Here is a 24,882-nt window from a genome sequence, read left to right on the forward strand (position 1 = left end):
AGTTATTAAGGTCTGGCGGACCTGATCCGACAGTGAGGATCAGGTCCGCCAGACTTCGCTGAATACGGCGAGCAATACGCTCGCCGTATTCAGCATTGCACCAGCAGATCACAAGAGCTGCTGGTGCAACGCCGCCCCCTGCAGACTCGGGGCCAATCGGCCGCCTGCAGGGGGGTGTCAATCAACCCGATCGTACTCGATCGGGTTGATTTCCGGCGATGTCTGTCCGCCTGCTCAGAGCAGACGGACAGGTTATGGAGCAGCGGTCTTTGTGTCATAACTGCTGTTTCTGGCGAGCCTGCAGGCTTGCCAGAAACACGGGGCATAATGCTGCAATCAGAGCTTAATACATATGCCCCAATGGAAGCGCACTCTTATGAGCACAAAGCTTCCATGCAATGTGAACACAAGGTCATGTGCGCATTGTGCTGAACGTGTAATACCAGGGCACATTTGCGTTCATATTACTGAGTGAAGCGCAAATATCGCGCTCGCATAAGCGATATTTTGCGCTCCACTCGTAATCTGGCCCTGAATTGTTGATGGATGAATATGTGCAGAACTAGTAAATATCTGTTTCTATAGGGGCATAAGCATTCTCACAATGTATGCTCAATGGAAACAAGTGCATTTGTATTAAGGAGTTTAAATGTGTGTTACTATGTGTTATCTGCTTAGAATAACACTGTGATTATGCCTATCTCTACATAAGTACAGAAATATAATGATTATTTTGTTAATAAAACAGTAACACCTCTGTATTCTTATGGGGTTGACTCCCACCATACTATATACATCTATGATTTATAATATGTTTGTATTCATGGATGTAACACGTTCCCATAGGGCTATTTTTTTTTTTTTGCAGAAAGAAGTTCTGTTTTGACAACTTGGTTGCAGCTGTCAGCAGTAACATCAAGGGATTCTGGGTATTTGTAAATTCATACTCCCCGGTGGAGTTAAATCATGAATAGGGAAATGATCTGATGTTTCTTTCTCTAAGGGGCAGACAATGTAGCTATTTATCTGTGTTCCAATTTACTATAAAAAAGCATCTCCTGATACAGTTCACCTTCAATTTATAAATTACACAAGAGTCTTGTACTGAAGTATCTGACACAAATAAACTTTGTGCCACCAGATAAATTTAAATGTTTTTACCTAAATTGAAAGCATTTTTTTTATATATTTATTTTTTTATCAGTTATTTTTTTTAATTAATGGAACAGTCACAGTTTATTGTTTCATAATTATCAACATTTTAATAGTTGTCAATAAGCAGTTTTCTGTTTAGATGTGATCACAATCAGAAAAAGTTTATTGTCACCATTTTTTTTTCATAATGGGGTCGACCACAATCCTTTAGAAAAACGTATCTAAAGGTTTTCAACAGAAAATCACCATTAAAGGTATATGAAACCCTAAATTTTCCTTACATGAATCAGATAGAGGATGCAATTTTAACAAATTTACTCCTACTATCAAATTTTCTTTATTCTCTTGGTCTCTTTTGTTGAAAAGCAGGGACATAAGCTAAGGAGTGTGTGCATGTCTGTACCACTATATGGCAGCAGTTCTGAAAGAATGTTATCTATTTGCAAGATCACTAAAAGGCAACACCAGTTCCTACCGTGTAGTGCTCCAGACGCCTCCCTAGGTATCTCTTCAACAAAGAATATCGGAAAACAAAGCAAATTTGATAATAGAAGTACATTGCATACTTTTTAAAAAATGTATGTCTGAATCCCAAAATCATTTTTTTGGGTTGCATATCCCTTTAAATTCTTTGAATATTTTTTGTAGATAAATCAGTTAAGTTTTTCTAAAGCGTTCTTGATTAAACCATATCTGTTTACCAAAATCCTTTATAAAATGTATCAAAATGATTTATCTACAAAAATCTACCTAGACTTTAATGGTGATTTTCTGTTTAAATTCTTTTGATTAGGGTTTTCCAAAAGGATTGTGATCAACCCCATATGCTTAAGATGTGTAAGTTCTATTTCTACTGATCACAGCCCATACTATTAAAGGGACAGTCTAGTCAAAATTAAACTTTCATGATTCAGATAGGGTATGTCATTTTAAACAACTTTCCAATTAATTTTATCAACAAATTTACTTTGTTCTCTTAGTATTCTTAGTTGAAATGCTAAACCTAGGTAAACTCATATGCTAATTTCTAAGCTCTTGAAGGCCGCCTCTTATCTCAATGCATATGTTTTTTCACAGCTAGAGAGCGTTAGTTCATGTGTTTAATATAAATAACACTGTGCTCATGCCTGTGGAATTACTTATGAGAGGGCACTGATTGGCTAAAATGCAAGTCTGTCAAAAGAACTGTAATAAGGGGTCAATCTGCAGAGGCTTAGATACAATATAATCACAGAGGTAAAAGGTATATTAATATAACAGTGTGGTTGTGCAAAACTGGTTAATGGGTAATAAAGGGATTATCTAACTTATTAAACAATTACAATTCTGGAGTAGACTGTTCCTTTAAACATTTTCAACACATTTTCAGGGCCGTTTTTGAGTTATCAAATTTTAACAGCTAAACGTTGTTGTTAAAAATTCACCGGACAATATTCTTCTACATATTTTTGGGTACCCAAGAGAATGGTTGCTCATAATCCTTTAGAAAAATGTATCAATTTATTTATGTACAAAAATGTGACTTTAATTGTAAATTTTTAGTTCAGTTACAATCTTTTGGTTTCCCTCATACACAGAACACACTGGCGTCACTCACAATTCTTTAGAAAAAAATGATCTAAGGTTTTCTACAGAAAATGACAATTAAAGTATATGGGGATTTTTGTGGAATACTTATTTCATATATTTTTTAAGAGATTGTGATCAGTGTCACTGACATCACCTCAAATTAAATGACATCACGAAACTGCTACATTTAAAAGTCCTAAAAAGTAGTTTTTTTCACTGATGAAAGCACAAACAATAGAAAAAACTTATTAGGATATTTATCTACAAAGATCTCCATACGTTGGAATTCTCACATCACATGACATCACAGGACAACTCACTTGGGCCTAGTTTCCATTGAGGTGTTAAAGTTAGGAAACATGTGTTGAAAATATTTAAAGGGACACTGAACCCAATTTTTTTCTTTTGTGATTCAGATAGAGCATGCAATTTTAAGCAATTTTCTAATTTACTCCAATTATCAAATTTTCTTCATTCTCTTGGTATCTTTATTTGAAATGAAAGAATGTAAGTTTAGATGCCAACCCATTTTTGGTGAACAACCTGGGTTGTTCTTGCTGATTGGAGGATACATTCACCCACCAATAAACAAGTGCTTTTTATGGTCTGAACCAAAAAAATAGCTTAGATGCCTTCTTTTTCAAATCAAGATAGCAAGAGAACGAAGAAAAATTGATAATAGGAGTAAATTAGAAAGTTGCTTAAAATCGCATGCTCTATCTGAATCACAAAAGAAAAAAATTGCGTTCAGCGTCCTTTTAACTCAATTAAAGTCTATGGAGAATTTTTATGTTACCACCAGCTTTAAATGGAAACTTTGCCTTGTTTGGGTGCTATTTTTTATTGATTTCAAAGCATTTTTTAATCATTAAGAAGAGGAAAATCTAGATAAACACATGAAAAACTAATGAAACTCTATAAGAACCAGGTGTATCGCTGCCAAGCAGGTTTTTGAGTTGATCGCAATCCTTTAGAAACTCTTACCTACTGTTTTTCTGCATAAAGTGGTTGATCAGAATCCTTTAGAAAAAGGTATCAAATAATTTATTTGATTGTGATCAACCCCAAAATCAATCACTTGATACATTTTTTTAAGGGGTTGTGTACAAGCCAATAGTTACGATATTCAGAGACTTTAATTAAAAAAAAAAAATCACAGCAACACTGTATAATTCAAAGAATTCATAAAGATTTTTAACCCTTTCTTGTCACAGACTCAACTTGTAAGATCTGCCCCTTTATAACTAATGGAGCCTCATCTATCTCACAACCTTTACATTTTCCCTATAGAGTTAAACTTGAAAGGATAAACAAAATCACAAAAATACCTTCAGAACCTTACAAAAAAACAAAACAAAAGAAAAAAACAAAACAAAAAAAAAAAAACAAACAGGGCAAAAAAAATAAAATAAATATAAACAAAAAAACAAAAACATTAAACCAGAAAAAAAAACAACCCACTCTCACATATACCAGAAAACTTGAAAACAGGTAAATAAAACTAAAATAAAAAAGGACAACCTAGTTAACTCTTTACTAGAGAGACATGATCACAAGATGAGATATGTAACTAAGGCAATAGAGTCTATGAATTCTGCATGCTTGAACACTGTTTAGGTGTAAACTCCTGACCATGACTCTAGAACATTGTTTCTCAATTCCACTTCTCAGGGAACACTAACAGGACAGATTTTTAAGATAGCTGAACTAGAGCACAGGTGAAATAATCAGCTGATCAGTAACCATGGTTAGTAAAGGGACACTGAACCCAAATGTTTTCATTCGTGATTCATATAAAGCATGAAATTTTAAGCAACTTTCTAATTTACTCCTACGATCAAATTTTCCTCATTCTCTTGGTATCTTTATTTGAAATGCAAGAATGTAAATTTAGATGCCGGCCCATTTTTAGTGAACAACCTGGGTTGTTCTTGCTGATTGGTGGATAAATGCATCCACCAATAGAAAAAATGCTGTCCACAGGTTTGAACCAAAAAAAAAGCTTAGATGCCTTCTTTTTTAAATAAAGATAGCAAGAGAACGAAGAAAAATTGATAATAGGAGTAAATTAGAAATTTGCTTAAAATTGCATGCTCTATCTGAATCACAAAAGAAAAAAATTTGGGTTCAGTGTCCCTTAACCTGCTGTAACCCAAAGTAATCCTGACAATCTGGCCTGTTAGTGTGCCCCAAGGACTGGAATTGAAAAACACTACCCTAGTGCACCCTTTATTGCCCCCTGGCATCATTGTGTGCATGTCTGTGAGGTTTCTGAGACACCTGTTGATTTGTCAATTTCTTTTTCATTATTTATTCTGCAGCCAGACTACTTTACCCTGATGAAACAGACAAGTGAATATCTTATAACTACGGACATTCATGTAACACATTTTAAAGCATTTCTAAAGTGTTGCAGTTAAATGTTCGAAGTGCATAATACCATGTTTTCAGGAGCTTAAAGGGATAGTAAAGTCATAATTAGACATTTATGATTTAGACAGATCATACCATTTAAACAACTTTCCAATTTATTTCTATTATTTAATTTGCTTTCTTCTCTTGTTATCCTTTGTTGAAAGGCTTATCTGGGAAAGCTCAGGAGCAGCAAAGAACCTAGGTTCTAGCTGCTGATTGGTGGCTGCATATATATATATATATACCAATCGTCATTGGCTCACCAATGTGTTCAGTTAGAAACCAGTAGTGCATTGCTGCTACTTCAACAAATGATACCAAGAGAATGAAGCAAACTTGATAATGGACGTAAACAGGAAAGTTTAAAATTTGTATGTTCTACCTAAATCATGAAAAAAAGATTTTGGGTTTCATGTCCCTTTAACACAACTATAGATATTCATGACACTGGAAAACACAGGTGAGGCGATTCTTTATGAATTTTAAACATACGATTGCCTTAACCCCAAGATCCACTGCAGCCTGAGTGTTAATGAATCTAGCCCATCACAAATATAGAATGATCTTTTGCCTGTTATAATACAGCAAGGTGGCCACCAGTAACATGGTGTGTGTGTGTATATGTGTGTGTGTGTATATATATGTGTGTGTGTGTGTATGTGTGTATGTGTGTGTGTATGTGTGTGTATGTGTATGTGTGTGTATGTGTGTGTATGTGTATGTGTGTGTATGTGTGTGTGTATGTGTGTGTATGTATGTGTGTGTGTGTGTATATGTGTGTGTGTGTATATATGTGTGTGTGTGTATGTGTGTATGTGTGTGTGTGTGTGTGTGTATGTGTATGTGTGTGTGTGTGTGTATGTGTGTATGTGTGTGTGTGTATGTGTGTGTGTGTGTATGTGTGTGTGTGTGTGTATATGTGTGTGTGTGTATATATGTGTGTGTGTGTATGTGTGTATGTGTGTATGTGTGTGTGTGTGTGTGTGTATGTGTATGTGTGTGTGTGTGTATGTGTGTATGTGTGTGTGTGTGTGTGTGTGTGTGTGTGTATGTGTATGTGTGTGTATGTGTGTATGTGTGTGTGTGTATGTGTGTGTGTGTGTGTGTGTGTTGGGGGGGTTGGACAAAGCATATTTGTATCATATTGCTGTCTTTCCCCCTGGGGGTCTTTTATAGTCTGCAGAGAGACGCTGAACAAGGTAAATGTGTTCCATGATTTCACAGCATTTATTTTATGCTCTAAATTGGAAATCTGATCCTATAATTATCTTATTTTTTTTATAAGGTGTTTATTCTGTTCCCCATTCATCAGGGAGTGTCTGCAGTGAGACAAACTGATACTCAGACTTAGAAATAATTTCTGGTTTTATTGTGTTTACTGTTTTATTTACTGAGCAAGTGAATATCAGTTACCTTTGTCACCTACACATGTCAATTAAACTGTTTTTGTGATAAAACCAGCAGATTGTCCAACATTAAATTTGGGGTTGAACAATTTTATAATACAACAGAAGTTTATAATTTAGGTAACAACTACTACTACACATTTCCAGATTTCTTGTACAAATATGGCAGCTCTGCATAAAAATGTTCCAGTTATCAAAGAACTGTATCAAAATAATAGTTTATATTTCATGTGCAATAACTTAAAAGAACTTTAAACACTATGGGCCCGATCACAAGTGGATCGCTAAATATCGCTTTCAAGAAAGCAATATTAGAGCTTCACTTTGTAATACTAGCGCACGTTAATGATTGGCCACGACTCTGCCAGGGGTGACATTGCACAAGCAGTTTACCAGAACTGCTTGTGCAATGATAAATGCCGACAGCGTATGATAAATTGGCCCCTGTAATTGCTTTTTGATACCGCAAGCTCGCGGTAGCAATAACCAGCCACTTGTAAAGGCTGTTTAATTATCGCGCAAATTTGCCCTTTTGGGGCGTGCGATAATTTAGCGCTTCTCTTGTAATCTAGCCTTAAACAAATGCTAAATACAATGATGTATTTATAGCACAAAATTAGCCTATGAATAATATATAGAAATATTTTTTTATAATTTTATTAGTTGTTATAATAAAATAATTGTAATTTTTTAATTTCAAAAAAGTTCTTCAGTTTCGGGTACTGCCATGTTGAAACCTAGGTTTTTCTTACTTTATTCTATTGATTGAGGACAGTTAAAGTAAATATTTGATATGATTTAAAGCCTCTTTAATAATGATATATTTAACACCACTATTGTTTTCACTTTATATGCCTCTTATTGTCCTCAGCATAAGACATTTGTGAAGGTGAATCTAGTTTTCAATATGATACTGTTTATTACTTTATAGATATTAAAGGGAATTGGAAAGCCCACAATATTTGAAGTTAAAAATAGGATAAAATAAATAATGGTTGTATATCGCAATTCTTTTTACTACCTATAATTGAATAGTTTATATAACAATCTCAAAGTGTTTAAAGAGACACGGAACACATTTTTTTTTCTTATTCAAATAAAGCATTTTTAAAACAACTTTCTAATACAATTCTGTTATCAATTTTGCTTCATTCTCTTGGTGTCATGTGTTGAAGGAGCAGTAATGCACTACTGGGAGGTAATGGAACACATTGATAAGCCAATGACAAAAGGTATATATGAGCAGCCACCAATCAGGAGCTAGCTCCCGCTTCTGAAACTACCTAGATATGCTTTTCAACAAAGGATATCAATATAACTAAGCAAATGAATGCTCTGTCTAAATCATGAAACAAATATTTGGGGTTTCCTATTCCTTTAATGGCTTTTTAAATACCTGTTATGTTATTCTATCTCCCATGAGTTAGACAGCTATAAGTATGCATGTGCATTTGTTTCATTATAAATACAAATTCGTAACAAAAAACAGATATGCGTTTGTTTTCACAAAACGAATATCCGAATGAATCCACCAACTAATTTGAAAGAAAATGAAGAAATACTGACTAAATGAATCAGTATTTATTTAATTCTTTAAATAAACCTGTAGGAGCTAATAATACTTACCTCTAGTGCGCTGGAGGGCCACGCTGATCCTGAGCCTTGTTCTTAAAGCCCCGAGTGCGCTTATAGGGTGCTCCAGGATCTGTGTCAAAGGTCCTATAGCACAGGCTTTGGGATTTGCAGCACTAAGCCTTTCGATTAGCGTGGCCTGGGGCTCTAAGAAGACGGGTCGGGTTTAGCGCGGCTGTTCAGTACTGAATAGTGCAGCATAATATTTATTACAAAAGATTCGACCAAATCAAATGTTTTGGCGCTGCACATGTCTAGTTATAAGTGAGCTACAAAATTGCTTAAAGGGACACTAAACCCAAATGTTTTCTTTCATGATTCAGATAGAGCATGCAATTTTAAGCAACTTTCTAATTTACTCCTATCATCATTTTTTCTTCATTCTCTTGTTATCTTTAGTTGAAAAGCAGGAATCTAAGCTTAGGAAATGGCCCATTTTAGGTTCAGAACCCTGGGTAGCGCTTGCTGATTGGTGGCCACATTTACCCACCAATCAGCGAGCGCTACCCAGGTGCTGAACCAAATATGGGCTGGCTCCTAAGCTTAGATTCCTGCTTTTCAAATAAAGATAGCGAGAGAACGAAGAAAAATAATAATAATAGGAGTAAATTAGAAAGTTGCTTAAAATTGTCTGTTCTATCTGAACCATGAAAGAAAACATTTGGGTTTAGTGTCCCTTTAATGTTCCTAAATGAAAATAGGTGAGTATTTGCAATTAATGCACCTTACTTTTTTGTGTAATACTTAAAGGGATACTGAACCCATTTTTTTTTCGTGATAGAGCAGGCAATTTTAAGCAACTTTCTAATTTACTCCTGTTATCAAATTTTCTTCATTCTCTTGGTATCTTTATTTGAAAAGCAAGAATGTGAGTTTAGATGCCGGGGCCATTTTTGCTATTATGCTTTTGTTCGTTCCCAGGTTGAGCGCTTCTCTCTTTTTATTTATGCAAATTATGACACTTGGGGAAATCGCCCTAAGTGTGATGTGGGAATCCAGACGTGGACCCTTTGCTCAGTGTGCCTAGAGGAATATGGCTGCACCTCACTGATGAGGCCCACAATAGGCTGAAACGTAATTCTGGGGTTTTGCTGTATCTCTTGTTCAGAGAGGAATTGCCTGGTATTTTGGGGCTGGACTGTACTGTTAAGTCAGGATCAGACTGATATGCTTCAGGAAAGTTCTTCTCTGTGAAAGGCACATATTGAGCAAAAAGAGGCTGCTTCTTGGGCGGTAATTAGCCATAGAACAAGCTATAATGCTATTGTTTGTTCCCAGGTTGAGCGCTTCTCTCTTTCTATTTATGCATTTTTGGTGAACAACCTGGGTTGTTCTTGCTGATTGGTGGATAAATTCACCCACCAATAAACAAGTACTGCCCAGAGGTCTGAACCAAAAAATGGCTGGCTCCTTAGCTTAGATGCCTTCTTTTTCAAATAAAGATAGCAAGAGAACGAAGAAAAGTTGATAAGAGTAAATTAGAAAATTAAAATTGCTGCTCTATCTGAATCATGAAAGAAAATGTTTGGTTACAGTGTCCCTTTAACATTTTGTTTTCCTTATAGCTACAGTTTGTTATCACATGTGAAGCTTTGAGGAACAGACTTTGTACCTGATGCTGTAGACCTCACCGCTCTGGTCTAACAAGTCTCAGCACTACTGCGAGATCCCTCAAAGAATTTTAGCAAGTCAGATTAGCTTGTGAGCTGTTTATTTCACTATACTGGGTTTTTGGATATGAAGGATAGACACCTACACTATAATGCTCAACAAAGACCCTCAAAGCTTTTGCAAATTACTCTGTCAGCAATTTTTTTATAATCAGGCCATATATATATATCAGTAGGCTCAAACATTTCTCATCCTTAAAGGGATAGTGGACACCTTGAGATATTTAAAAAGGTTTAGCTATGCATAGTAAAACAAATTTGCAATACATTTTTTATTAGTTTAGCTATGAAAAAAGTAAAAAAAAAGCCCCTCTAACTGCAAGTAGTTCTAATCACTCTTTTAGTAACCACAGACTGCACACAACCTGTAGGTCTAGCCCCTTTGTTAAGTCACCATGTTTATGATTATTGCATGAATCAGATAGACCATACAATTAAAAATAAAACCTTTTAATCTACTTGTGTTATCAGGCTTACTTAATTTTATTTGTATGTTTTGTTGAAAAGCAGGTAGGTAGACTCAGGAGAGTGCACATGTATGGAGCGCTATATTGTATCAGCTTTGCAACAATGCTTTAATCAATGTTATATATTGTGCAAACACTGCTGCCATCTAGTGCTTAAAACATTGATAAACATATTGTTGAAAAGTATGCCATATAGTGTTCTTAACACATGAATACTACCTACCTAGGTATGCTCTTCAAAAAAGTATAACAAGAGAAGAAAGTAAATTTGATAACAGAAATAAGAAGAAGCACAACACATATTGCTGTATCAGTGCTCAATGACTTACAGGAATAACTCATACGGATGTATTAGCGCTCTTTGTCTGGCAGGTACAATTCATACCACATATATACTGTGTATTGACAATTAGGTATGTTCATTGGATAAAATGCACATCTCATTGGTGCAAATTATATAAGAGATGGAACTCATACAGCTGTATAAATGTCACCAGGTGATATGTTAACACTCCAGCAGTAGTTGTTGGCTGACAAGCACACCTGATACAGATGTATTAGTGCTCATTGGCTGACAGACACACCTCATACAGCTGTATTAGTGCTCATTGGATGACAGGCACACCTAATACAGATGTATTAGTGCTCATTGGCTGACAGGCACACCTCATACAGCTGTATTAGTGCTCATTGGATGACAGGCACACCTGACACAGATGTATTAGTGCTCATTGGCTGACAGGCACACCTCATACAGCTGTATTAGTGCTCATTAGATGACAGGCACACCTGATACAGATGTATTAGTGCTCATTGGCTGACAGGCACACCTCAATAGAGAAGTATAAGTGCTCATTGGCTGACAGGCACACCTCATACAGCTGTATTAGTGCTCATTGGATGACAGGCATGCTTTTTAGATATTGATCACATTTTATTTAGCTGTGTTAGTGCTCACCACCTGACTTTTTCATTTTAGGGACAAGCTCTTTGAGATATAAGATAAAAACTATTTGATGCTCATTTTTAACTAAACACTGAGAAACTTTGACAACTTTCTATTACCCAATCACCCCCTTTAGAACCAAACAAATAAAAATATGTGTTGCCCTTGAGACAAATGAGAAGTGAGAACATTCCCAGGAACATAATTACAGTACATTTAGGTGCACTTTGGAAGTACCCAGAGAAAGGAAACTGATGCTTAAAGGGACAGTCAACACCAGAATTGTTATTCCCCAGCTTTGCAAAACCAACATTGTTATATTAATATACTTTATAACACTGGTTTTCAAACCTGTCCTCAAGCATCCCCGTCTAGTTCAGGTTTTCTGGGTTACCTTGGATGAGAGCAGGTAAAACAACCATGTTTACTAATCAGCAGATTGTTTCCCTGGTGATCTAGTTCAGATAACCTCAAGATGTGACCTGTTAGAGAAGCCTGAGGACAGGTTTGAAAACCAGTGCTTTATAACATTTAAACCTCTAAATTTCTGCCTGTTTCTAAGCCAATACAGACAGCTTCTTATCACATGCTTTTTATTAGCTTTTCACAGCAAGACACTGCTAATTCATGTGTGCCATAAAGATAAAATTGTGCTCCCTCCCATGGAGTTGTGCATGACATGGCACAAATTGGCTAAAATGCAAGTCAATATATAATAAATAAAAGGGGGCATTCTGTAGAGGCTTAGATACAAGGTAATCACAGAGGTAAGGAGTATATTAATATAACTGTGTCGGTTATGCAAAACTGGGTAATGGGTAATAAAGGGATAATCTATTTGTTCAAACAATAACAATTTTGGAGTTGACTGTCCCTTTAACCAGCAAAGGAAATTGTACAAGATACCAATAAACAATTAGCTCCAATATTATCAAATTCCCAAAAAAATAACAGCAACATTTCTCAAAATTATATTTTTTTTTATTTTTTTTATTTTTTTATTTTATGTATATTATTTACTTATTTTAATTACTGGGTGCTTTAAAATAAGCGAATCTGTAAAAAAAATACAGCACATCAGAGGAGTGATCAGAACTAGAGACCACCACAAAAAAGGGCAGTAACATTTAAATTAAACTTTTACAATTCAGATAGAGCTTGCAATTAAAAAAACAAACAAACCAACAAAAAATAACAAAACACTTTCCAATGTACTTCATTCTCTTAGTATTCTTTGTTGAAGAGTGTATTTAGCTTTCTATGGCAGCAATAATAGCAACAATGTATAATATTGCTACAAATATTGTGGCAAACAATGCTGCCAAAGAGTGCTGAAGACATGAGGACATTCCTGTATCCTTCAACAAAGCATACCCAGAGAATGAAGCAAATCTGAAAATTTGATAATACATATAAAGTGTTTTTATTTTTTTATTTTATTTAATTGCATTCACTCTGTAGTATTCTGTTAAGTTAGAAGATGAATTCTCATTTGTAATATGAAAAGGCAATTTTCAAATATATGTGGTGGATAAGATAACCCCCCCCCCCCCCAGAAGACAGATCAGTCAAATAGGGCAATAGAAAATCATTTTCGTCAAAGGCATCAAGCTGTCTTATATATAACAACATGAAAAATAATCAATATGTCCCAAAACATGGAGTTAAATCCTTTTTTAATAGCCAGTGAAAACATTTTTAGAAATTCTATTAACTGGACCAAAAAGCAACATTTGTAAATACCAAATGGTTTAGAAAGATATAGGATTTTCAAAATCATTGGGAATCACTTACATGTGCAGTATTTTGTATTGCAAACAAAATAAAAGTTTCAACTTTTTGATGTCTGCACTGATTTTTTTTAATTAACTTTGTTAATTTACTTGCATGAACCTCAGACACATATATATATACTGGATTCCCAAGTTGGGAAGAGAACAACATAATCTGATTTTAATCTGTTAGTCACACAAAGGGGCCTATCTATCAGCAGTTATGAAGCAGCAGTCACAAAGACCGCTGCCCCATAACCCTGTCCGCCTGCTCTGAGCAGGCTCTGAACAGGCGGACAGACATCGCCGGAATTCAACCCGATTGAGTACGATCGGGTTGATTGACACCTCCCTGTTGGCGGCCCATTGGCCGCGAGTCTGCAGGGCCCGGCGTTGCACCAGCAGCTCTTGTGAGTTGCTGGTGCAATGCTGAATACGGCGAGCGTGTTGCTCGCCGTATTCAGCGAGGTCTGGCGGACCTGATCCGCACTGTCGGATCAGGTCCGCCAGACTTTGTTAAATAGAGGCCATCTAATCTAGTTGGGTAATATATACGTGTTGCACATATGGAGTGGCAGAGGAGTACAGTAAGATTGCACCAAAAGGCTTCATTTTAGCATATATAATAAGCACAGGGGACCACATTCTGACCCTTGGGTCTTAAAGGGACAGTCTACTCCACAAATGTTAAAAAAATGTTTAAATAATCCCTTTATTACCCATTCCCCGGGTTTGCACAGCCAACATGGTTATATTAATATACTTTTTACCTCTGTGATTACCTTGTATCTAAGCCTTTTCTGGCAGCCTCTTGATCACATGGCTATTTATTTATTATCTATTGACTTGCATTTTAGCCAATTACTGCTGTGTCCTGCACAACTAATGGGAGAGAGCACAATATTATCTATATGGCCCACATGAACTAGCAGTCTCTTGTTGTGAAAAGCTAATAAAAAAGCATGTGATAAGAGTCTGTCTGTAGTGGCTTAGAAACAGGCAGAAATGTAGAGGTTTAAATGTTATAAAGTATATGAATATAACAGTGTTGGTTGTGCAAAGCTGGGGAATGAGTTGTAAAGGCGTTATCTATCTTTTTAAACAATAACAATTTTGGTGTAGACTGTCCCTTTAAGTTGGACAATACTATTATAAATGTATAAAAACAGAGGCAGGCTACATATGGCACCTGAGCAATAATAACCTACGAGTAACAGTTTGCTGATACACTAAGCACTTCACAAAGTAAATTATTCCTATAGTTAACCCCTTGGCTGCCAGAAGGGGTGTGCTATGGTATGCATCGTGGGTTTTTCTTGCAGCCAAGGGATTACGTTCTATAGTCCAAGAATTAATCTACTTAAAAAAAATATCAAACTGAAAGTAAAAAATAAACGCATCATTATCACTTTCCCACATGGAAAATATTAGTCATAAGCAGGAAGCATGTGTTCTGTTTAAAATCCATGAAAACAACGGATACATAATCTCCTTATAAACAAATACAAGTCCAAGATGAGCGTATGTCAAACGCAGTGATAACAAAGCAGCAGGACTTACATTATTTCAGAAGAGAAGTTTAGTTGAAGATGTAACAGCGGTACAGACACTTCATCAGTAACCAGCAGCTGCAGGCATTAAATCTGTGCTTACTTATTTGGACACCTGTTTCTTTTGTCTGAGCCAAACCCGCATGTACCTGTGTAATTGGACAATGCTCCTCCCCAGATTTCCCTAAACAATACAGAAAACGTGCAAAATGACTGGGGTAGTAAGTTGCTGGGTCGCCAATTGATTAGAAGAGTTTTATTGTCAGGCTGGTGTAATTGTTACAGTTTGTACTTTTAAGATTAAGATTTTCCGCACACAAGATTTCCTCTTCTGCTATGAAACACAGAAAACACAGTGCCATAGGATCAATACTATTTGAATATGTTTTACAATCACTCTGTAATTACAAGGACCATCTCATTCCTATATTGAAATTCATATTCTCATGTGCAAGTTTATGGTTTAAAAAATTTTAAGTAGACAGACAGAAAGACAGACAGATAGATTATAACATGTGAATAAGGTGGGGAAAAACAAACCATTTTAGTATTTTTTTTTTTTAGAAATGTGTCAATGCGACAGAGAAAAAAACTTTCTATCTCAACTCCAGCCGAAGGTATCCTACCCCCTTCTTCGGGCTGGATCATGAGCGGCACACTAACTGTAGTAACTGTAGTGTGCGAGCGATAATGGGTATTTCTCGGCTTTTTGTGCATGATGGAAATAGCGTTAAGTTTAAAGTAAGCCTGTTTGCTTGAGCACAATCAAATTTAATGCGTGTCGGGTTAGTGCGACTTTAGAGCTCTGGTTAACTGTTACAGGAGACAAAAAAGTTGCACAGAAGACATCCAAAAATATATTTAACAATACAGTAATGCTCATAATAACACTGTCTAAAAGAAATTATAAAAAAGATTGCATTAAAAAGTTATAAGGGCTCAAAGATATGAAGTCTCAGGTGTTAGAAAAAGAAAGAAAGGTATGGGCTTTGACATAGGGTTACATACATATATAATTATGCATGTATATATATATATATGTGTGTGTGTACACATTCAAAGTTTCCACTCATAATACGTGCGCAGCCTGACGTGCGCACAAAGCCTCCATCTAGCAATGTTAATACATGAGCGGGAGTACCAAAGTAGCAATCTACTCATAGTCTAGCCCTTAATATGGTGTCAATAAATAACTCCACAAAAAAGTTGTAGAGACTCTGCCTGCATTGGCCACTGCTTTCTGTCATATCATTGATTATTTCTAAGTTTAACCCCTTAAGGACCAGCGACGTACCCTGTATGTCGTTGGCCTTTTTTTGGGACTTGATTGTTTGATAGCGTGGTCTTGCCACCAGCGTTGAGACTGCTCTATTCCACAAAGCCTGCTGGAGGGAGTGCATTAATAGCGTGTTCTTGCTAGACTTGTGCTATTATGTCCTGAAAAAACTCTTAACGACCAGTGACATACAGGGTACATTGTGGTCATTAAGGGGTTAAAGCTGTTTTCCTTAGCCAGGATTGCAATGAGATCTCTGGTCTGCTTGACAGTGTATCTTCTGCCAGCTGGGGCCCTGGTTTTATGGCTGGATTCCAGGACAAAGAGTGTTTGAGGACAATTTACAGTTGTTGGATTTTTGGCACCTAATCTAATCTTCTGCTTATCATTTGCTAAAAGTGCTGGTCTAGCTGCCACCTGTCCAGCTCTCTGTGGTGCAATTTAGTTTTAAAAATACAGGTGGCCCTCGATTTATAAAGGTTCAATTTGCACCGTTTCAGAATAACAACCTTTTTTTTTCAGTCATGTGACTGCTATTGAAAAGCATTGAGAAGCAGTGCATTGATTAAAAAAGCCAGTAGGTGGAGCTGCCCGCTTGTGTTGCATCAAAAATATGCAAGCCAAGCAAGCTGAAATTAATCAGTTTAACCAGACCTGAGCTATCGAGCAGATTTTGGAATGCATAGAAAGAACTGTTTGCAGAAAAATCGTAGTAAAGTCTGTGTTGTGTGATTATTTTATTAAGTTTATAATGCTGTTTAGCAAATGTTTTTGTTCATTTAACTTAGTTTAATTATATATTCTGTGTTGTATGATTATTTTATTAAGTTTATAATGCTGTTTAGCATGTAAAGTCTTCATTTCAAAGCTTTAAAAATAATGTATTAGTTGTTACTTATGACAATTTTGAGAGGGGCCTGGAACCTAACTCCCTCACTTCCCATTGACTTACATTATAAACTGGGTTTCAATTTACAATGGTTTCGATTTACAACCATTCCTTCTGGAACCTAACCCTGGCGTAAACTGAGAGCTACCTGGCTCTGGGCTGTGATTTTATTAATAATATAACGACGACAGTGATTGCTGAAAGCCTTAAAGTTTGAGCTCCTACTACTTTCCTCCTAGAAAAGCCAACCCTCTATCTCTCAACGTTTTCATGTCAGCTTGGTATCCTTTGGGGCAGATTTATCAAAGGGCGAATGCCCCTATCAGTTGCAGACTTGCACATTTAAATCACTCTACTCAATTCAATTCACTTCAGACTGATCCATGTTCTCATGCGATTGCCTGGTCAAGTCAGAACAATGGGGCAGCATTGCAAGCGCGTATACTCATTTAATATTAAATATGCAGCGAAAACTCCCTGCAAATTGAGATCCAGGACAGACAGCTTCACTTCCTGTGAACCTTATCTGTGTGGACAATAAATCTGCCCCAAAACATTGCTTCATCTCTGTATTTGCTTCCAGATTGGAATATTTGTGACTCTGTACCTCCAATACCTTAACTCATTTTAGCACAATTCCCTTTGTATGAGTTTCTGTCTCAGTTCATGTTCTCGGTGCTCTGACAAAATGCAGAAAGACATTTGGCAGAAGGACATTTGGCAGACGGACATTTGGCCGACAGACATTTGGCTGACAGACAGAAAGCTAAAGAATGTTCCGATTTCGGCCGAGGGCAGATACGTTCCAGAGTGCTCTGTTATAATCAGAGCCTCGGGCGCCGCAACTGCCTCTGGCAACCTTACCATGGGTCCCAGGCCACACGTTTTGTAATTCTCTGTCTGGGAAACTATCTATCAAATCTATCTATTTATCTATCAAATCTATCTATCTATCTATCTATCTATCTATCTATCGTATCTATCAAATGTATCTATTGCATCTATTGATCTATCTATCTAATCTATGTATCTATCTATCTATCAAATCTATCTATCTCGTGGCCGGACTGTTATGTGACAGCCACTTGTGTTTCGGCCAAATGTCCGTCGGCCAAATGTCCTTCGGCCAAGTGTCCGTCGGCCAAGTGTCCGTCAGCCAAAAGTCCGGCCACGATGTTCTCAGACCACAATTTACAACACTGTATCATCTCCAGACTCCCCTTTATCAGCCAATTGTGCCTCATAAGTTACTGTTTAATTTCATGTTTGGAGCCCACATTCTAATATTTGCAGCCCACATTCCAGTCTGTATTATATTCCATGTTCCTTCCACTTCATCTTACAGATGAAGGCAGCTCAGAATAGCTTTCTAGAAGACCTAATGAACTGAGACTTGAGTGTGTGGGTGTAGCATGCTGTGTTGTATTGTACATTGAAGTTGCAAGCTAATCTTCAACTCTTGTGTATTCAAACTACTATAGAGCATGAGTAGGTGAAAATTTCTATAGTTACCAAAATTTGCATAAGTATATCAGCGTTTAATGGATTGCTAATCACCAGCAGTCAACACCTTAGTTCATTAGTGTAATGACTATAGGATCAATAACAGACTGCATGAATGTTGCCGAACGATGCTGTTTATGCCAGCTTATGTTATGCAGTTCAATTAGGTATTAATGGCTTTCAACTGATGTTTGTTTAGCATTATAAAATGTTCACATTTTACTGCAGTTTTCATGACTCATAAATGGTTCTTTTCATCAAATTTATCTCTTCAAATACTTACTGCATTACAATGTGTGTTTAATGCTACTACTGTATAATTTGTTAAAGAGTGAAGGAGGTAGTTGAATTTTCTAATTAAACACAACCAGCTGCAAAAGGGATCCTTATTATAGATTTAAAAAAAAGACTTCAGAATTAAAATAAAATATTTAGGCGCAGATTACAAGTGGAGAGCTATTAATAGCACAGGGTGCGTTATCAATATTGAGGGCCCAGGTGCAATTTAGCATAACAAGTCCATAGTAAAAAAGAATTGCCAGAGTAAATCTGACATCTGTGTATCACTCCCTATATGTTCATATTACAAGTTGTGAGTTATGTTTTGGGTGTAAAAAATTAGCACAATTTTGGATTTGAAGTAAAGTTTTAGGGCTACAAGAAAAGTAGAACAAAACACGTTACACATATTAAAGTATTACACTCATATTTATACATATACAAAACGTTTTTTTTTAAAGTGATATAGTACTGTATATGTATATATTTGACTGGGAAGGGCTCAAAGGTGTGTGTATATATTTGTGTATATATATATATATATATATATATATATATATATATATATATACAGTATATGTCTGTGTGTTAACACCATTTTTTTGTTTTTAAAATATAAATAGTTGAAATAGCATTGTTCTTCACTCAGAAGAAGATGTTATTTTTAATCTAATATGATTTATTATTTGTAATGTCCACAAGCAACATGTTTATAAGATTTTTTCACATAAAATGTTTAGCTATACGTAATGACTGTAACTAGCCTTGTTGACTGCGGACTAAAGTCCAGATTGGCTCCTACAATAAAGGCAAATGGTAGGCGGAGTTTTGCTTTTGAAAACTAATTGCAGTAAAAAAGGTGTTAATTTGTTTTAAAAACATTAAGACTTGGCTGATATCAGTAGCCGACCTACTCAACAGTGGAGGCTACCAAAGGTGACTCAGTAGCAAACAATGGTAAGACTTGTCCACTCCTTATTACTAGTTAAAGGCTGGCAGCACTGAATTACTTTGTATCAGTACAGTGGACAGCAACACATCTTTACAGGGGCCATTTGAGGTGTGTGATACAGAGTAAGGTTTGCTTCAACCTAGTATAAGGTATTAAATCCTGGCAGCATGTGTCATTGCCATCAGCAGCAACATATTTATAAGTATATTGTTACTTCACCCTTAGCATCAAGTAGTGTAGGCTGGCACCATTTAACAAGGTGTATCTGCATAAACAGTAAGGTCTGCATCATACACCATATCACCTGGTACTGAGGGTGGAAAGTGAACATGATGTTTTATCAGCACTATGAATAGCAGCAAATCTAACAGGAAGCATTTGAGGTGTATGATTATTCATATGCTGACCATAAGCATTGCTCTTTTATTTTGTGCAGTGCCACTAATGTTTTGACATTTAGCAGGAAACATTTTATTTCTATGCTATGTAATAATGCATTGGCACAAACTAGTGCCAAATATTGCAGGCTGGCAGCGCTGAGTTAGTTCATGACAAAACCATGTGTACATGTAGGATTATGACAATTATCTTACTAAAATACATTTTACTGGTATAAAATTAATAGAATCTGTGAACATTTTCTTAGTTCTTTGAATGAAAATAAGTACAACCCAGCCCTTCTGATAACTCAGGTATTACAGATTGTCAGTGCTGTATAAAACTGACTGTAACTTGCATAGGAAGATGTTTACCAAGAAACATGAGGTATTGGTTGTACAGCAAGGACAGTAATCTACAGACTATATCACATGGTATTGCGAGCTGCCACTACTATAGACCATACAGCACCTGTATATGTAGGCATTTATGGTAAATAATATACCTACTTGAGCACAAATTTTGCAGACCTTTAATACAGTGTTACATGATGTTAGCACGATGGACAGCAGCAATTTTAACAGTAGAAATTTGAGAGATAAACAATGTGAATATTTATCACTCTAGTATTATGGAATATTGGTAGCAGTGCTACAATACTAAAGAGTCGATCACAACCCTTTAGAAAAACATCAAATAATTTTCAATAGAAAAACTCTATTAGAGTATATAGGGAGTTTTGTAGAGAACTTGTTTGATACATTTTTCTGAAGTATTGTGATTGAATCACTAAGTGGTCAGCACCATAGACAGCGGCACATTTAGCAGCAGGAATATTGCAGGGCCATACAGTATTGTCAAAATGGCTCATGTCATAGTAACAAGAATTTCAGACTGGCACTATTGGGCTACAGTGCGTCATCACCATGGAGAGCAGTATATTTAACAGGTGTAAAAAAGAAGGTATGTTGGTGGAATGGGTCTATATTGGAGTTATTTGAGTGTGGTAGGTTTATATAGAAAGTACCTGAGGCTGTAACTGAGTATATTGAATAGGAATGTGCACGAGTATTTGGGGCACAAGGAGTTTGTATGCGTGAGCTGAGGCAGTTTGTGCAGAAAGAGGCCTTACATGCTCCCTACATGTAAGTTGCTGTAATCTTATTATTCTGAGTAGTGGTTTAAAAAATATTATATATTATGTACTTTTATAACAGCCGAGTGTGCTATTATTACTTTATTTTTAGTCCTCCTAGATTATACATTTTCTTTAATTTTACTTTCCTTATAATTTTTTCCATTTTTCTATTTTATTTCTACTTTTATTAGTTACTTTTCACTTGTTTTAAAGATGTTGTGGTATCCAAATTATTATTATTACACATATAGGGGTAAATTTATCATAGTGGTTATGGACACGATACCAAGTAGCGTATCATGTCCGCTGCACTTCGATAAATGCCGATAGCATAAGCTATCAGCATTTATCACTGCACCAGCAGTTCTTGTGAAATGCTTGTGCAATGTCGCCCCTTGTAGATTCACGGCCAATCAGCCGTTAGCAGGGGGTGTAAATCAACCCAATCTTATCTTATCGGGTTGATTTCTGTCCGCAGCCTCAGAGCAGGCGGACAAGTTATGTAAATATCATGTACTTCTCTTTACTGATCAAGAAGACTTGCTTCGCATCATTTTTACATTTTAAGTGATAATTTTAGATAATATTAATATGTATTGTTCAGTGGCCCAGATTATTCGTGTAGTTGATATGTTGTTAAATAATAGTAATCATGCTTTTGTTTTTTATTGTTCTCATTAAGATCTTAGGAGCTCCACAACAAACTGCTAATTAGTAGTAATAATTATTTTTAGAATGAAACATTTCAGAGTCAGAGACCTGACACACAATGCTAATTATTACTAATGGATTATTGTTATGATAATTTACCACATAAAGGGTTTGAAAGATCATGGAATAATTCATATCACTAATAATATACTATTATTTATTAATTGTTCGCTTGCTAACAGCAGGTGTTTACACTGGAATATATTGTTCCTTTCTATTTTGAAATAAAAAAAAAATTGGGTTATCTGAAAATCTTTGAAATTTCTGAGGTTCCTCACAAGTTTAAATGTAGATCAAATGAATTAATTTGATACAAAAATAAGGTTCCCAAAAAATAGCATATTTTTAAAATGAACTGTGTAAAATTTGTATTGCTCAATAAAAAAATGCTTATCTGAATATAATATCCAAATTTGTCTCATCTATATTTATGTATAATTTTTTGTCTTGTACACTGGGGTGGAATTATCTGATTTTTAAAAAAAATTATGGAAGCTGAAAGGAATGTTTTTTGTAATAATTGAGGTCAATTCCAATTTATTTTAGAATTTTTTTAAAGGAGCTGTCTTGTCTGAGTTTTCATGCAGATTTTCAAAATAGAGGCTATGCAAATTAATTAAAAAAACTATTAGAAATCCAGGTCATTGTGTATTTTTCTTGGGACTTGGCAAAATGTTAATTTCTTAAACTTTGATGTCAATAGCATTGATGTATTTTTTTCTTTTACTCATGTTTATTTAAAATATTAATTAACTCATTTAAAAATAATTCGGCTAGATTACGAGTTTTCCGTTATGGTGAAAAAGCAGCGTTAGGTTATAACGCTGCTTTTTTACTACCGCTGCTATTACGAGTCTTGCAGGTTTAGGGACACTGCACACTTTTTTGGCCGTAACGCAAATCAACTTTCGCAAATTGTGCAAAGTCTTTTTTCAATGGGATTTTCATAGCGCCAATATTACAAGCTTTTCCTGGGAGGCCAAAAAGTGAGCGGTACACACTATACCGTCAAGATTCATAACGCATTCTAAAGTCAGTAGTTATGAGTTTTACACTACAAAGCTGTAGCAGAAAACTCACAACTAAAGTGATAAAAAGTACACTAACAACCATAAACTACCTATTAACCCCTAAACCGAGGCCCTCCCGCACCGCAAACACTAAAATAAAATTATCAACCTCTAATCTGCCGCTCCGGACATCGCCGCCACTATAATAAACATATTAACCCCTAAACCGCCGTACTCCCATATCGCAAACACTAGTTAAATATTATTAACCCCTAATCTGCCGTCCCTAACATCGCAGCCACCTACCTACATTTATTAACCCCTAATCTGCCGCCCCCAACGTCGCCGCCACTATACTAAAGTTATTAACCCCTAAACCTAAGTCTAACCCTAACACCCCCTTACTTAAATATAATTAAAATAAATCTAAAGAAAACCTACTATTAATAACTAAATAATTCCTATATAAAACTAAATACTTACCTATAAAATAAACCCTAAGCTAGCTACAATATAACTTATAGTTACATTGTATCTAGCTTAGGGTTTATTTTTATTTTACAGACAAGTTTGTATTTATTTTAACTAGATAGAATAGTTACTAAACAGTTATTAACTATTAACTAACTACCTAGCTAAAATAAATAAAAATTTACCTGTAAAATGAAACCTAACCTGAGTTACACTAAAAACTAACCTTACATTACAATTAAATAAATTACCTAAATTAAATACAAATAACTAAATTAAATTCAAATACCTAAATTACAAAACCCCCCACTAAATAACACAAAATAAAAAACAAATTACAAGATATTTAAACTAATTACACCTAATCTAATAGCCCTATCAAAATAAAAAAGCCACCCCAAAATAACCCCCCCTAGCCTAAACTAAACTACCAATAGCCCTTAAAAGGGCCATTTGCGGGGCATTGCCCCAAAGAAATCAGCTCTTTAACTGTAAAAAAAATACAAACAACCCCCCAACAGTAAAAACCACCACCAACACAACCAACCCCCCAAATAAAACCCTAACTAAAAAAAACCTAAGCTCCCCATTGCCCTGAAAAGGGCATTTGTATGGGCATTGCCCTTAAAAGGGCATTTAGCTCTATTGCTGCCCAAACCCTAATCTAAAACTAAAACCCACCCAATAAACCCTTAAAAAAACCAAACACTAACCCCCGAAGATCTGCTTACAGTTTTGAAGACCGGACATCCATCGTCAATGAAGCCGGGAGAAGTCCTCAACGAAGCAGCAAGAAGTCCTCAACGAAGCTGGGAGAAGTCTTCATCCAAGCCGGGAGAAGTGGTCCTCCAGATGGACAGAAGTCTTCATCCAGACGGCATCTTCTATCTTCATCCATCCGGAGCGGAGCGGGTCCATCTTCAAGACATCCATCACGGAGCATCCTCTTCTTACGACGACTCCCGATGAATGAAGGTCCTTTAAGTGAGGTCATCCAAGATGGCGTCCATTAGATTCCAATTGGCTGATAGAATTCTATCAGCCAATTAGAATTAAGGTTGAAAAAATCATATTGGCTGATGCAATCAGCCAGTAGGATTGAACTTCAATCCTATTGGCTGATCCAATCAGCCAATAGGATTGAGCTTGCATTTTATTGGCTGATTGGAATTGTGTGTGAATACTCTTATTTAACATGGTTTTGAATGTGATTGCTTAATTCTGAACACAGCTACATGACCCAGTTATAAGAGGGTGTGCATACTTATGCAACCACATTATTTTAGTTTTTTTGTTTACTTTCCTCCACCTTAAAGATTTTATTTTGTTTTTCAAATGAGATGTGTAGTTTATAGGTCACATTAAAGGTGGAACAAGTTCTGAAATAGGTTATCTTTGTCTAATTTTTTTAAATCACAGAAACCTGACATTTTAACAGGGGTGTGTAGACTTTTTTATATCCACTGTAAATCTTCATGTTCCTATTCACAAGGATCATCAAAAATTCATGAGTTTCACTTCTCTAGACAAACATTTCCAGTTTGTGGCTCTTCCATTTGGCCTTGCCACAGCTCCCAGAATTTTTTTTCAAAGGTTCTGGGGGCTCTCTTGGCAGTGATCAGGTCTCGGGGAATTGCAGTGGTGCCTTACTTAGATGACATATTGGTTCAGGCGCCATCTTTTCAACTTTCAT

This window comes from Bombina bombina, chromosome 10 (genome assembly GCF_027579735.1).
Source record: "Bombina bombina isolate aBomBom1 chromosome 10, aBomBom1.pri, whole genome shotgun sequence".
NCBI lineage: Eukaryota > Metazoa > Chordata > Amphibia > Anura > Bombinatoridae > Bombina > Bombina bombina.